Raw genomic sequence first — 15,284 nt, forward strand, 5'->3', positions numbered from 1 at the left:
TAAGCAGAGCCCTTCTGGGCAAGGGTGAGAATGAACAAGGTAACTTGTGAAAGAGGAGTAGATAAGTGGTCATCCTGTTTGCTTGCAAACCGTGCACAATCTTGGTCCAACGGGTGTCGTAAACCGTCTTGGTGGAGGAACGCCTGGCTGGCAAAATAACATTACAGACTTCAGGTGGAAGGGCAAAGGCTGTGAACTGTTGTCGCTCAATCTCCTCGCATGAAGGTGGAGCGTTGACAGATCGGGTACAGGACCCTCCCCTGCTGTGACAGAAGATCCTCTTGAAGAGACAGCCTGATCGGAGGACCAATGGACATGCTCAACAACTCAGGATACAAGAATCTCTGTGCCCAATCTGGAGCCACAACAATGACTTGAGCCTGGTTGGTCCTGATCCTCTTGAGAAATCTGGCTAGGAGTGGTATTGGCGGAAAGGTGTACAGGAGGCCTGAGCTCCACTTTACATGAAAAGCGTCTATGTGAGAGCTGCCATAGAAACTCCAGCGTGCAGAACTGTTGACACTGTGTGTTCTCAGCGGTGGCGAACTGCTTTATCCAAGCCTCCTACTACTCTTGGAAGAGACCTGGAACCACCGCTGGATGAAGACCCCACACATGATCCGCTAGGCATAGATGGCTGAGTTTGTCCGCCCGCCATTCAGAGAGCTTGCCAGGTCTTGAACCACCAGGGAAATGTTCTGACATTCCAGCCGTGTCCAGAGGAGTGGAGCTTCTGGACAAAGGGTCCACAACTCCACCCTGATGGGAATGCATCACAAGCAGGATGCAGGCCATGAGGCCCTGCAGCCTTACAGTTAGTCTCACCAAAATCCAGGACAGAGGGTGAAACATCAGTATCATAGCCTGAAGATCCTGGACTCACAATTCGGGATAAGCACAATACTGACCCATATTCACAACAGACTTGATGAAAGAGAGCACGTGAGAAGGGGTCAGGTATGACTTTGGCATGTTGATAATGCACCCCAGTGAGTGCAGGAGGTCCGCCACAGTCTGTAGGTAGGAGATAACTGCCTAGGGCGAGCCGCCTTCATCAACCAATCATCGAGACAGGGGAAGTCGGGTCCCTCTGATCTCCACAGATAAGTTGCAACCACCACCATCAACTTGGTGAATACCCAAGGGGAGCTGGTAAGGCCAAAAGGCAGCACCAGCAGACAATGTCTCAAAAATCTTCAACAAAAGGGTTAAATAAGGGTCTGTCAATAAGTGACTAAGGATAGCTCTTTTCCAAATCTGTGCTGGCTAGTGCAGAAAGTTAAGAAGTGATGTTAACGCCTTGGGTGGTGCCTTTATACGCACTGCCCATGTCACATCCGGTGCAGCTGATGCCCTGTGGAGCTGAACAACACCACCTACTGGCGTGCAGGGGTATTGCTCACGAAAAACTTCCAAACCCAGTCTGAAACCTGGGGATAATTTTAAGATAAGGAATCTGCAGCAAGAAATAGATAAGAATGTACTTACTGGTAAATATAGATGTCGTCAAGTGATGGGTAGCACCTCAAGAGGATTAAAGAGCACAGTCTTATCAGTTTACGCAATCCTCCTGGAGGCCCAACATCACTTTGCTGCCTGGGATGTGAACTACATGCAATCCTGCACTTTTAGGGTGGTTCTGTAATGTTACCCGTTGGTGCTGTGTGCACTATTCCCGCAGCCCTTGCACCAGTGTCAGACACTGTGTCCAGCCGATTAACTGGCTTCAAGATAGTAGCATCCACAAATGGATCCTGACCGCAAGTCATCCGGCAAGACTCACCCACACACAACACTCTCCCGTTTCCTCTTCTTACACAGTTGGCGTGGGGAGAGGAAAATGGCTCCATGCTGCTGCTGGGCCTGGCAATGGAAGCTAGGGATGTGCCAGTGGTGAAGTGGACTGCATGAAGTGCATGCTGTGGTCATGCACTTTTATGTTCAGATGTGTGCAACTAAATGTGGGCTATATACATCCCTATCCGAGTTTTGGACAAAACTACAGCCCGAAACTACACCAAATTAGGCAAAAAGTTAGCTTTTGGTCCACAGATTACGCTTTTTGTTATTTGGTGTAAATCCATTCAATAGTTTAAGAGAAATTAAAGGAAAAGCAAATTTGTATATTTAGGGCTTTGCGAATAATAATAAGCTCATGCAGAGAACTGCAGACCTCTTATTGGCTGCCAAAGGTTTAACCAGGAAATGTTGGCAGCCATCTTGGGACTCTGCTTCCACCAAGTCTCTGGAAAAAAAAAGAAAAAGAAAAAAGAAAATGGGCCAGTGAAGGGACACCGCCTGGGCAAAAGAATACAATGAAAAAAAAAAATTTTTTGTTGCAACGGCACGAAATCATGGCAAAATATGGAAGAACCTCTCCCCTCCTCACCTCAAAAAAAACAAAACAGAAAAGAAGCAGAGTCTTCCACGATTGTTTTACTAAAGCACCCGGGTGGGCACGGGGCCCCACTCCTGGGCTTATTTATGCCACGGGGACTGCCACCTCCCTGGTGCAAAACTGCTTAATTATAGTAGGGGTACTGCAGACTTCCCTACCCAAGCTCCAAGGACTGCCACCTCCTCAGAGCTAACATTCAAATGTATACACTACAAATATACATTACTGCCCCGCATGGGCCCCGCAGCCCTGCGGACCGCCAGCCCCTCCGGGGCGATTTATTTGAATCTAAGGAGGCTCTGTTGTGTACCCCCGGCCTGAGGACCACCACCTTCCTGGGACTAAATTACAAATGTTGGGGGGGACCGACACAAATGATCAGACCCTCTCTCACCCACAGACCATGTCACACCCAGGCAGACATTCTCACAGCCACTCTCACACCCAGATACACCTTCTCACACCCACTATCACACCCACATAGACCCTCTCACACCCAGGCAGACATTCTCACAGCCACTCTCACACCCAAATACACCCTCTCACACTCATCTCACACTCACATAGCCCCCCTCAGACTCTCTCACACATTCACGGCCTAGGGTAACTATAAATGCACCTTCGCCATGCACTGCTAATTACCCCAGATATTACAGCACTCATGACAAGTTTAATGAAGTCAATAAAAGTATCAAATTTCTTCAAATTATTGAAGAAAAAACTGTGCATGGCAGGGGCGTGAGTTACAGTTACCTTAGGCCGCGAGTTATAGTTACTTGAAATAACTAATTATAACTGCTGAATTTCTCTGGTTTTGTGCCGAGTAAGTTCAGAACCTAACTATAACATCCCAGTAATATTTGTTTTTTTAAGTGTATATATATATATATATATATATATATATAAATATATATATATATATATATATATATATATATATATATATAAATCAGAAATTCAGCTGTTAAGAGTTATTTCAGGTAACTAACTTGTGCCCTAATGTAACTATAACTGGCACCCTCACCATGTACAGTCATCTCATCAATAATTTTACTGCAAATGTTACAGTGATATTGTCAATGATGTCAAAGAGGATGTCATGAGTGATGTGAAAACTGGGGTAATAAGCACTGCATTGCGAGGGCGCAAGTTATAGTTACATTAGGGCACGGATGTACATTACTTGAAATAACTCAAACTATAACAGCTGAATGTCTGTGGTTTTGTGAGTGTAAAATCCCTGTAACCTTTAGTTTTTTGGTGAATTTCTAAGGTTTTAAAAAAAATTATGTTTCCTAACTATAACATCCCTGTAACCTTTGCTGATTCAGTAAATTTCCAGGTTAAGTAAGAAGCCCATCACAATGAGGGGGGAGTGTTGGGGAGGGGGTTTGAACGCAGGGCCCGGCTTGGCATTGTGCTGCCCCACCCAAGCTTGTTGCTCCTGCCCCCCTCCTCCTTGCCATCCACTGTCCAAGTCCATGCCCCTGCTTCGTCATTACAGCCCTGTGTGGCCACTGTTCTGCCACTGCCCTTCCCGCCAGCCCTGAACAATTAGTTTGCTGCCCCATCCAGCTCCTCCCTATCCTCTGTTTTCTAAGTCCATCCACCAGCCCCCTCCGTTGTGCCCTGCATGATCTGATGTGCTGCCACAGCCCCCTCCCTCCTGCCCTTATTGGCCCATTATGCTGCAGCTGTCCCTCGTGTCTGTCCCGTATGGTCAACTTGCTGCCCTTGACTCTTTCCCCTCTCCTGTCCATGCGCATGGCCCTGCCCCCTTCCCTATTGCTTTCTGTTTGAGCTGGCCCTTTTTGCAGGGTCATCTTCAAACTTTTTACCTCCTTACTCCTGTGTTTCTTATCCTCTTTTGTTGGCTTTAGGACTCTGGACACTTTATCACTGCTGATCAGTGCCAAATTTCATGTGCTCTCTCCTTTAAAATTGGTATGATTGGCTGACACCTGTTTGGCACATTTAATTTACCTATAAGTCCCTAGTACAATGGTATCCTATATACCCAGGGCCTGTAAATTAAATACTGCTAGTGGGCCTGCAGCACAGCTTGCGCCACCCATAGAAGTAGCCTGTTAAACCTGTCTCAGGCCTGCCACTGTAAGGCTGGCGTGACCAGTTTACTAACACATTGGCATGGTATCTAACATTACTTGCCAAGCCTGGAACTCCCCTTTTACTACATATAGGTCATCCCTAAGGTAGGCCATGGGTGGCCCTATGGGAAGGGTGCTGTGTATGCAAAAGGTAGGACATGAGCCTTCATTGTGTGGCATGTCCTGCTAGTGACAAACAGCCGATTTGGTTTCTCACTGCTGTGAGTGCTGCCCCCTCACAAGTTTGCATTAGGAATTCTCTTATGTACGCCTAAGTGGTAATTTCTGATCTATGAAGAGCAGCGTGGGCATGTTTGGTATGTTTGGAATGATAGTGAAAAACCCTGCTTATTTGTGTAGGTGGATTTTTTATTACTATTGTGGAAATGCCCATTTTGGAAAGTGGGCATTTTATTGTGCTTATGACTCTTGTGAATTGCAGCCTGACTTTAATCCATGTCAGGGGTAGAGTGGCAGCTGGACTTTGTGCATACTTTCCAAATAGCCATCACACAGGATGGGTGGAGGTGTGACAGAATTACATCTGCATACTGAGTGGTCTTTCTGAGCTGGGATAGTGGGAGGCAATGCGCACCTACATTTGTATAGGCTGTCTTCTGCCCTCAAACAAAGGGCTTGTTTCCCCCCATTGATGTCTGGAGCCAGGGCTGGGGTTGAAAGGGGGTGTTGTGCACTTCTAAAGTTCTTTTGACGTGCCCCCTAGATCAAAGACATTCTTGAGTATAAGTACAGGGGCTGTAGCTCCATGTTTTTTAGAAACTGTGTGGACTTGTAACCAGATGCAGCTGGTTCTGCATACTGCATCAGAGGATGGCTGTGCTGCCAGGAACCGCCATTAGGACTGCTTGCTGTGCTGACCCGTGGCCTGCTGGGACACAAGAGAGACTGCCACTTCTCCCCAAGGACCCTGATGTGCTGGCCTGCTGCTGGTATCTTGTTTCTGTGCGAGCCCCAAGTGATGTTCCAGGGGCTAGCATAGGATTTCCCTGATGCAACTGCTGCCCTTGATCCTGCAGTCATAGCGCCTGGTGATCACTGTCATAATGTTTTACTGGAGTGCTGCAATCTGACTGCAGGGAGCCCATGGTGAGCACCCCTGCTGTCTCCGTTGCTGTGTGCTGCTGCATTGCAGAGTGTTGTGCCGTTCCCCTGTCCAGGAGGGCCGGGGAGAAGGAGAAGTGCAGCAGGGACTGCTGGTAGCGTTTTGTGGACTGCAGACAAAGCACACACTCCCTCTTGCCCCTGGGGCACAAGCAGACACCACTCCTGCTGTTGAATTTTCTGCTCTCACAGTTGCAACTCCAGTATCCCTCCCCACCCCCCAAGCTCCCCCGGGCCATGTGAAGCCATTGTCGTCCGCAAAGGGCTGAGGAGCATTGAGGCCCTACAGCGGGTCCCGGGATGCTGCTGCTTGAGTTATGAGAGTGTCTTGCTGGCCCTTCAGTGGCTGCACCTCATGCTCACGGGCAACCACACTGTCAACGTTGCATACAGGGAGATCAGGAGAGGACTCCCAGCGGGTGTGGGAGGTTTGTGTGCCTTCCCACCAACCCTCGGGGCATACATTTTTGTGGGGCATTCCTCGCAGACTGGCAGGACGGTTGGGAACCCTCAATAGAGGTCCCGTCTCTGCTGAGCCCTTCAGCACCTTAATTACGTTCCAGGTGCTCCTGTACCTGCCGTGATGGATCTCCACCTACCCCAGGACCCATAAGAGACATGCAGATGCACAGTGACCTTCATGCGTGGGGGGGGGGGATTAATGAGGAGGGGCCCTCAATATTTACGCAGAATTTTATAACCTGATATAATGGTATATTATGTTTTTGCCCTGTGAAGATAACAAGTATATTTCAAGATGTGCCTTCTATGTACTGGGAGTGTGGGATTTCATGATGTGCAATGTGGAGGTGTTTCTTTTATTTGCACTCATCATTTGTCAATTGCCTAGTTGGCAAAGTAATAACTGTTTTTGTGGTTTTGGTCTACGATTAATAAATAATATATTATATTTTTACATGATGTTGTCTGGAGTCCCTTTCGTGGCACATTTATTGTGTCACTGGTGTGTTGTGAAAATGCTTTACGCATTGTCTCTGGAATAATCCTGACTGCTCTGGCAAAGCTAACAAGGGAGGGAGCAGTGGGTTATCTTGCGTTTGCAGCTCCATTACCCTGTCTAGACTGGATGGTTCTGTCTGGCTTAGGTGCATACCCTAGCCAACCAGAAATCCCATTTCTAACACTCTCCATGGTCCGCTGTGCGGCACTGCAGTCCTGCTTGCCCTGTGCGGTGTATTATGCTGCTGAAACTTTCTCTGTAAGGTCAGTTTCTCTGTAAGGTCAGTTTGAGGCCCCTACACATCTCCCTCCTGCCCTTTGTTATTTGAGTCCATGTCCCTACCCCATTGCCTCATATCTCCTGCTCTCTGTGGTACAATGTACCATACTTGCCAACATTTTGAACTTTTTAAGAGGGAGATTTTGAAAAAAAAAAGCGGAATTTCCCCATTGCTTTGCATTGGGGAATTGGAGATTTTAGGCAGGAGGCAGATGAAAGAAAAGCCCTTTTTTTGCTTAAAAACATCGGAAGTCTCCTGCCTGAGTTGGGTTTGTTAACATGTATGGTTGTACTGCCACTACATCTTTCTTCTGCTCTCAATGGTCTGTTATATTGCCATACCTCTCTTGTCAGTTCTGCATGGTTGGTTTGTTGCACTTGTCCCCCCCCTTACCCTGCCTTCCATGGTTCATTGTAATGCCACTGACCCCCCCGGCTGCCCAGCATGATCAAACTTGTTGCCTTTGCACCCTCCTCCCTGCCCTCTATTAACTGAGACCGTGCCCCTGACCTCTGCCTCCCCTCAGTATCTTAACGAACAACAAGATTGCTAACACTGTACATTTATTACAAAAGTGTGGCATGCCTCACATAATCTTGATGTAATCAAAATTTTAATAACACAAGCATTTCCTTTATGGTTAGTTTTCTAAAAAACTAAAATGAGGAATTATTTGCTATGTTTATACCAAAATTAATGTGTCCTTGTTTAATGTAAATGATGCTCATGTAAAGCATTCCAATACCTTCAGGTATAGTCTGCACTATATAAGACTGCAAAACAATTACAAAAGTAAGTGTTTTGCACACTTCTGTCACTGGGCTATACCTGGGCTACATCTGGGCTCTTTTTTCGCTGATGGCCATCTTAGGAAGCATGTTTAGAATGAAGCTCCATAATTTCCTTATTTAGTGCAGTATCCTTGGTAGAAAATGCTTCAGTGTTCCACTTCAACTCCATTAAGATGGCGCTCATATGTGCCACACCTTTGGCATAAATTCAGAATGTTAGCACTCTAGTTGCTAATTAGAAAGCTCTACTAAAACTGCTGATCACCAGGGGCTTAACTAACAGTCTGCTGCTGGAGTTGAAAGTGCACGTTTCAGTCTGCATATCAAAAAGTTTTAATGAAATAGAAGTGGAAGATATTTGAGAACTCACTTAAAACGTATCAATTTTTCTTTCTACAACAATAACCATTATTTCTATGACAAAATGAAACCCCTCATTTTGTTCATTTCTAAATTAAATGTTTTAAGTTTTACCAGTTAGATTCAATGAAGATCATTTCAGGTGTGCCACACTTTTGTCATAAGTAAGACAGTTAGCACTCTAGTTGTTCTTTAGAACTCTCTGGGAGGCTGCAGTACAACACAAAGGAATAGATTGACAGACTTCTCCTGTTAGAAGTACATGTTTCACTGAAAATGTCAGGTTTCATTCTCATATGGCTAACATAGTGTGGATTTACAGAAAATATTCACTCATTTTAGCTTCTGGAGCACCTTCCATCACCTCTCTCGAAAATTCATGGGAAAACAGTTTTCTCTCAAAAATGATTCATGAAATTCCAGCAGGGTAATCTCACTTTAGAACACCCCATAATTCCTAAAATTAGTATGGTACCATCAACAAATGATTTATATTGTAACTAAAATATGTTATCAACCTTTGTACATTCTCTTTTTTGTGACCCTCAAAACCTGCCATTTACTACAATACATTTCAATGGGGTGCTATCATGTATATTGGTCATAATATGGCTGCCATCACTTTCTAGTTGAAGTGCTTTCAGTCAATCAGATCTCATCCTAAAATCTGTGCTTAAGCTCCGCCCACATATACAAATATGATTTTCTTTAAATATCTCAAAAACTACTGAACAGATTTGCATCAAAGAACAAAAAGCACGATTTGCGTATCAAGATCTAGCTTCTGGCCACATAAAACAAAGGGTGATCTTTTTGTCAAACCTGGGTAATTCTGCAGGGGCCTCTAACACGTCCAAGGGAAACACACTTTTTGACCCCACCCCTTTTTTTCTCAGGCCCTGTTTGACGGATCACTCCGAAACTTTTCAAGCACAACAAGAACCAACTTGACAGTTTAAAAAAATTGTGAAGGTTCGTCAAATGCTGCCACAGATATAGGCAAAAAACACTTCTATGTTAACTATGTCCTAAGTATAACTACCTACTGGCGACTGCCAGTAGGTAATATATATCTATATATATGATTCTTATACACTAGCACAAGAAGGTCCATTAGTCATGCAGTTATCTTTACACGAGTCGCCAATGAAACATTTTGGCGTATATATATATATCTATATATATATAATGTCACTTACCCAGTGTACATCTGTTCATGGCATGTAGTGCTGCAGATTCACATGCTATGCATTGCTTCCGCCATCTAGTGTTAGGCTCGGAGTGTTACAAGTTGTTTTTCTTTGGAGAAATCTTTTCGGAGTCATGGGATCGAGTGACTCCTCCTCTCGGTTTTACTGCGCATGGGCATCAACTCCTTTGTTAGATTGTTTTCCTGTAAAGGGGTGTAGGAAAGAGTGATAGAGTGAAAGAATGTAAATGTGCTATTAAAATAAAAAGTAAAATAGATGTCCATGTAAATGTAAATGTATACACATATGTACAAATAAGAAAACTGCAATGGAGGACGGTGGGTGCATGTGACTCTGCAGCACTACATGCCACGAACAGATGTACACTGGTAAGTGACATTTTCCGTTCGATGGCATGTGTAGCTGCAGATACACATGCTATGCATAGATTAAAACGCAGTTGCTCTCCCCCCCAAAAATGTGGTGGCTAGCCTGTAGGAGCTGAAGTTGTTTGAAATTATGTTCGTAGGACAGCTTGACCAACATTGGCTTGTTGCTTTGAAAATACATCTACACAGTAATGCTTTGTAAAGGTATGTGGTGTAGACTATGTGGCAGCTTTGCATATGTCCGCCATTGGTATGTTTTCTAAAAATGCTATAGATGCACCTTTTTTCCTATTGGAATGAGCTTTAGGTGTTATTAAAAGTTGTCATTTTGCCTAAATGTACCATGTTTGAATACATTTAACAATCCATCTAGCTAATCCTTGGATAATCTTTATGTGGCTTTTGAAAGGCAACAAAAAGCTGTTTAGTTTTTCTAAAATTCTTTTGTTCGTCAAGGGTGTGAAGGGCTCTTTCTGTGGTTGAATCTGGCTGTGGGAAGAAGACTGGCAATTTCACAGTTTGGTTTATGTGAAAAGGTGATACAACCTTTGGCAGAAATGTTGGATTAGTTCTAAGTACAACTTTATGTTTGTGTACTTGGAAAAAAGGCTCCTCAGGAGTGAATGCCTGTATTTCACTAACTCTTCTTAATAAAGTAATCGCTACTAGGAAGGCAACTTTCCAAGTTAAAAATTGAATCTCACAGGAATGCATGGGTTCAAAAGGTGGGCCCATTAGTCTTGTGAGTACAATATTCAGATTCCAAGCAGGAACTGGTGGTGTTCTAGGTGGAATAATACTTTTTAGTGCTTCCATGAAGGCTTTGATAACTGGAACTCTAAAGAGAGAGGTATGGTGTATAGTTTGTAAGTATGCTGATATAGCAGTAAGATGAATTTTAATAGAAGAGAAAGCTAAATTTGCCTTTTGTAAATGAAGTAGGTAGTATACAATATCTTGTATTGATGCTGTAAGTGGGTCAGTATTTTTAGATTGACAGTACTAAACAAATCGTTTCCATTTTTTAGCATAGCATTGTCTAATTGTAGGCTTGCGTGCTTGTTTGAGAACTTCCATACATTCTAATGGAAGTTGCAAGTATCCAAATTCTGTGACTTCAAGAGCCAAATCGCTAAGTTGAGAGCACTGGGATTGGGATGTCTGATTTGTCCTTTGTTTTGTGTTAGCAAATCCGATCTGTATGGAAGTTTGCAGTGAGATACTACTGACAGGTCTAGGAGTGCTGTGTACCAATGTTGTTGTGCCCACGTGGGGGCTATGAGTATGATGGTGAGAGGTTTGACACAGTTTGTTGACCAGAAATGGAAGTAGTGGGAGACAGGGAAAAGCGTAGGCAAATATCCCTGACCAGTTGATCCATAGAGCATTGCCCTTGGACAGAGGGTGTGGGTGTCTGGATGTGAAGTTTTGGCATTTTCAGTTTTTGCTTGTTGCGAATATGTCTATTTCTGATGTCCCCCACTTTTGAAAGTACTGTTGAAGTACCTGAGAGTGAATCTCCCATTCGTGTATCTGTTGGTGTTTTCTGCTAGGGAGATCCGTTAGCTGATTGTGTATTCCTGGAACGTATTCTGCTAGTAGATGAATGTGATTATGAATTGCCCATTTCCATATTGTTTGGGCTAGAAGGAACAGTTGAGATGAATGTGTCCCACCTTCTTTCTATAGATAATACATAGTTGTCATATTGTCTGTTTTTATCAAGACAGTCTTGTGTTTGAGAAGTGGTTGAAACACTTTTAGGGCAAAGGACATAGCTAATAATTCTAAATGGTTTATGTGATCATTTAGCTGTTTTGAATTCCATTCCCCTTGTATAGTAAGGCTGTTGAGATGAGCTCCCCAACCTATCATTGGTGCATCTGTTATTGTGGTATGAGGCACAGGGTCCTGAAATGATCGCCCCTTCATTAAATTGCTGAGATTCCACCATTGAAGGGACTTGTGCATTTGGCGGTATAACAACACTAGATCTTGCAAAACTAGATCTTGCAATTGACCCTGTGCTTGAGACCATTACTGTGAGAGGCACTGTTGTAGTGTTCTCATGTTTAGCCTTGCATGCGATACTATTGCTATGCAGGATGCCATCATTCCTAATAGTTTCATGATAAATCTTACAGTGTATTGTTGATTTGGCTGCATTTGTGGCATGAGATTTTGGGAAGCTTGTATCCTTTATGTGTTTGGATAGGCTAAGGCTTTTTGTGTATGGAGGATAGCACCTAGGTAAGGTTGCACCTGTGCTGGCTGAAAATGGGATTTTTGGTAATTGAGAGTGAACCCTAACGTATGAAGGGTTTCTATTGTGTATTGAGTGTGTTGTTGACATTGTATAAAATTGCTTGATTTTATTAGTCAATCATCTAGATAAGGAAAGACATGTATGTGTTGTCTTCTTAGGTAAGCTGCTACTACTTCTAGACATTTTGTGAATACTGTTGGAGCTGTTGTTATGCCGAATGCAGAACTTTGAATTGGTAATGTTTTCAGCTATCACAAACCTTAGGTATTTTCTGTGAGCTGGATGGATGGGTATATGGAAACATGCATCTTTGAGATCTAATGCAGTCATGTAATCTTGTTTTTGTAGTAGTGAAATTATGTCCTGCAGAGTTACCATGTGAAAGTGTTCGACAGGATATATAGATTTAGTGGTCTGAGATCTAGAATGAGTCTGAGAGTGCCATCCTTTTTGGGAATGAGGAAGTATAGTGAATATACCACTGCTCCGAGTTTATATTTTGGAACTAATTCTATTGTCTCTTTTAGTAGTAGCGGTTGTACTTCTTCTTGTAATAGAACGTTGTGTTCTAGGGACAACCTGTGATAACAGGGAGGAATTTTTGGAGGGGTAAAAATCAATTCTAGGCAATAACCATTACGGATAATTGAAAGTACCCATTGGTCTGTGGTGATATTTAGCCATTGGGAATGGAATTGCTGCAGTCTGTCCCCCAAAGGAGATGTGTGGGTTGTGGCATGCTTATGAAGTCACTGTTTTGATAGGGTAGTGACATTTTTTGAGGCCTGGAATTTGCCTCTGGCTCCGAAGTGTTGGCCTTTGTAAGAGCCTCTAAATCCCCACTCTCTGGTGCTGTTGTTGTTGACATTGTTTAGGCTGGGAGATAGAAGCCTCTGTAGACTGGGGCTTGAATCCTCCTCTGAACTGCTGCTTACAAAAGGAGCCTCTGTAAGGTGTGGTGTATAGGGCTCCCACTGTAGCACTGTCTGAGTCTTTTCTGAGTTTTTCTGTCATGGTATCAACCTCAGGACCAAACAGGTGTTTCTTATCGAAAGGCATATTCAGTATTGCCTGCTGTATTTCTGGTTTGAATCCAGAGGAACGTAACCATGCGTGTCTGCGTATGGTTACAGCAGTGTTCACACTTCTAGCTGCTGTATCTGCAGCATCAAGGGCAGACCTTATCTGGTTATTACTTATTGTCTGACCTTCAACAATTTGTTGAGCCCTTTTCTGATGTTCTTTTGGCAGGTGTTGTAATATCTCCTGCATCTCGTCCCAGTGAGCTTTATCATACCTTGATAGCAAGGCTTGTGAATTTGCAATGCACCATTGGTTAGATGCCTTGTTAGCAACCCTCTGGCCAGCAGCATCAAACTTCCTGCTTTCTTTGTCAGGGGGAGGAGCATCCCCTGATGAGTGACTATTGGGCCTTTTTCTGGCGGCACTGACAACCACCGAGTCTGGAGGTACCGGATGTGTAATGTAAGCAGGATCTGTAGGTGCAGGCTTATATTTCTTATCTATACTTGGTGTTAAAACCCTAGCTTTAACAGGCTCCTTAAATATCTCATCTGCATGCTTGATCGTGGCAGGTATCATTGGGAGGCACTGGTAATGTGTGTAAGTGGAGGATAAGGTATTAAAAAGGAAATCCTCTTCTAAAGGCTCATTGTGCATGAGTACCCCGTGGTAGGCAGTTGCCCTAGAGATGACCTGCGTGTATGCAGTTGTATCCTCTGGTGGGAAAGGTTTTGTAGATATAGGTCTGGGTCATTAGCTGGTATGGGATCTGGATTATACAGATCCCAAGGATCAACCGTATCACCATGAGAATAAGTCTGTGAGTGACTTGGTGAAGGCAATGGTGGTGGGCTAATGGGTGGTGGTGAAAAAGAAAGTTGTGGTGAAAGTGGGGGAGAAGAATGGGGAGGTAATGGCTTCTCTTTCCATTTAAAAATCTTTGCTGGCGGTGGAGCAGTATCTAGATGTTCCTGAAAAGCCAACTTTCTTTTAGTCTGTGGAGGAGGTGCAGTAATGATCCTCCCAGTCTCTTTATGGATATGTCTCCTTGATTGTCTTTCATCCATGATTTCCAGAATAGGTTGAATGTCAGTGTCCTCAGAAATGTATTATGATGGTTTTGATGATTTAAAGGACTGTTCATCATAAGGCTTCGTGCTCTGCTTTAGGTGGCTCGAACGTCCTTGTTCTTCTGTGTAAGAACACTTTTTGGGCTCCGAAGTTTGCAATTTTTTCACGCCTGAAAATACAGTGTCACAGTGTCCTTTCCTCAGGATCTGCATGTTGCTGAGCAAAAGGCCCACCTCCCGGCGTCACCAACTTAGAAAGCTATTATTTGCACAGAGTTATGATGAAGCCAGGTGGGGGAAGGGAATTAGGGTAGGGAACTGCAGGGAGAGAGATCTGAAAAGAAAAGGTTAGAACAAATATGCAGATACTCATTCCTAGCAGTATAAATCATCAATAGACTCTTGACTAAAGGCGTCTCCGTGATATCAGATTGAGACCCCTTTTGAAGTGAGGGCGAAGCCCCTTCTTTGAATCATGGAACAAGAACAAACTACAACCTCAGAACCAAGAGATGGCAAGAGCTTTGGACTATGGTCATACTCTGAATATCAATCCTGTAACAACTATGCATTCATAACATAAACGTTTGATCATAGGGTAGAAATTTTCAAAGACTGAAATATGCTTTTCACATATTATGCTTTCCAAAAAACAATGAAACTATAATTTGCTTATCTCCAAAATTGGTTTCACATTTACAACTATAGGCCTGCAGATTTTCCTCATTGAACTTGAAGCGCTTTATTCGTTGGGCAAAAGCGCTTTGTTTATTGTTCATGAAGCTCTTTGATTATGATACATGAAGTGCTTTGTTCTTTATGCCAGAAAGCGTTTTCACTTGTTTCATCTGAAGCGCTTCGCCCGTTATGCTAAGGGGCGCTTTACTCATGTGGCCTGAATCACTTTGATTGTTGTGCCAAGGGCGTTTTACGCATGTGGACTGAAGCGCTTTGATTGCTGTGCCAAGGGCTATTTCCTCATGTGGACTAAAGCACTTTGATTGCCGTGCCAAGGGCGCTTTACTCATGTGGACTGAAGCGCTTTGATTGCCTTGCCAAGGGTGCTTTACTCATGTAGACTTAAGCGCTTTGATTGCCGTGCCAAGGGCGCTTTACTCATGTGGACTGAAGCAATTTGATTGCCGTGCCAAGGACGCTTTACTCATATGGACTGAAGCGCTTTGATTGCTGTGCCTAGGGCGCTTTACTCATGCGGACTGAAGCGCTTTGATTGCCGTGCCAAGAGCGATTTAATCATGCGAACTGAAGCGCTTTGATTGCCGTGCCAAGGCCGCTTTACTCATGCAGACTGAAGCGCTTTGATTG

This window comes from Pleurodeles waltl, chromosome 9 (genome assembly GCF_031143425.1).
Source record: "Pleurodeles waltl isolate 20211129_DDA chromosome 9, aPleWal1.hap1.20221129, whole genome shotgun sequence".
NCBI classification, from domain to species: Eukaryota; Metazoa; Chordata; class Amphibia; order Caudata; family Salamandridae; genus Pleurodeles; species Pleurodeles waltl.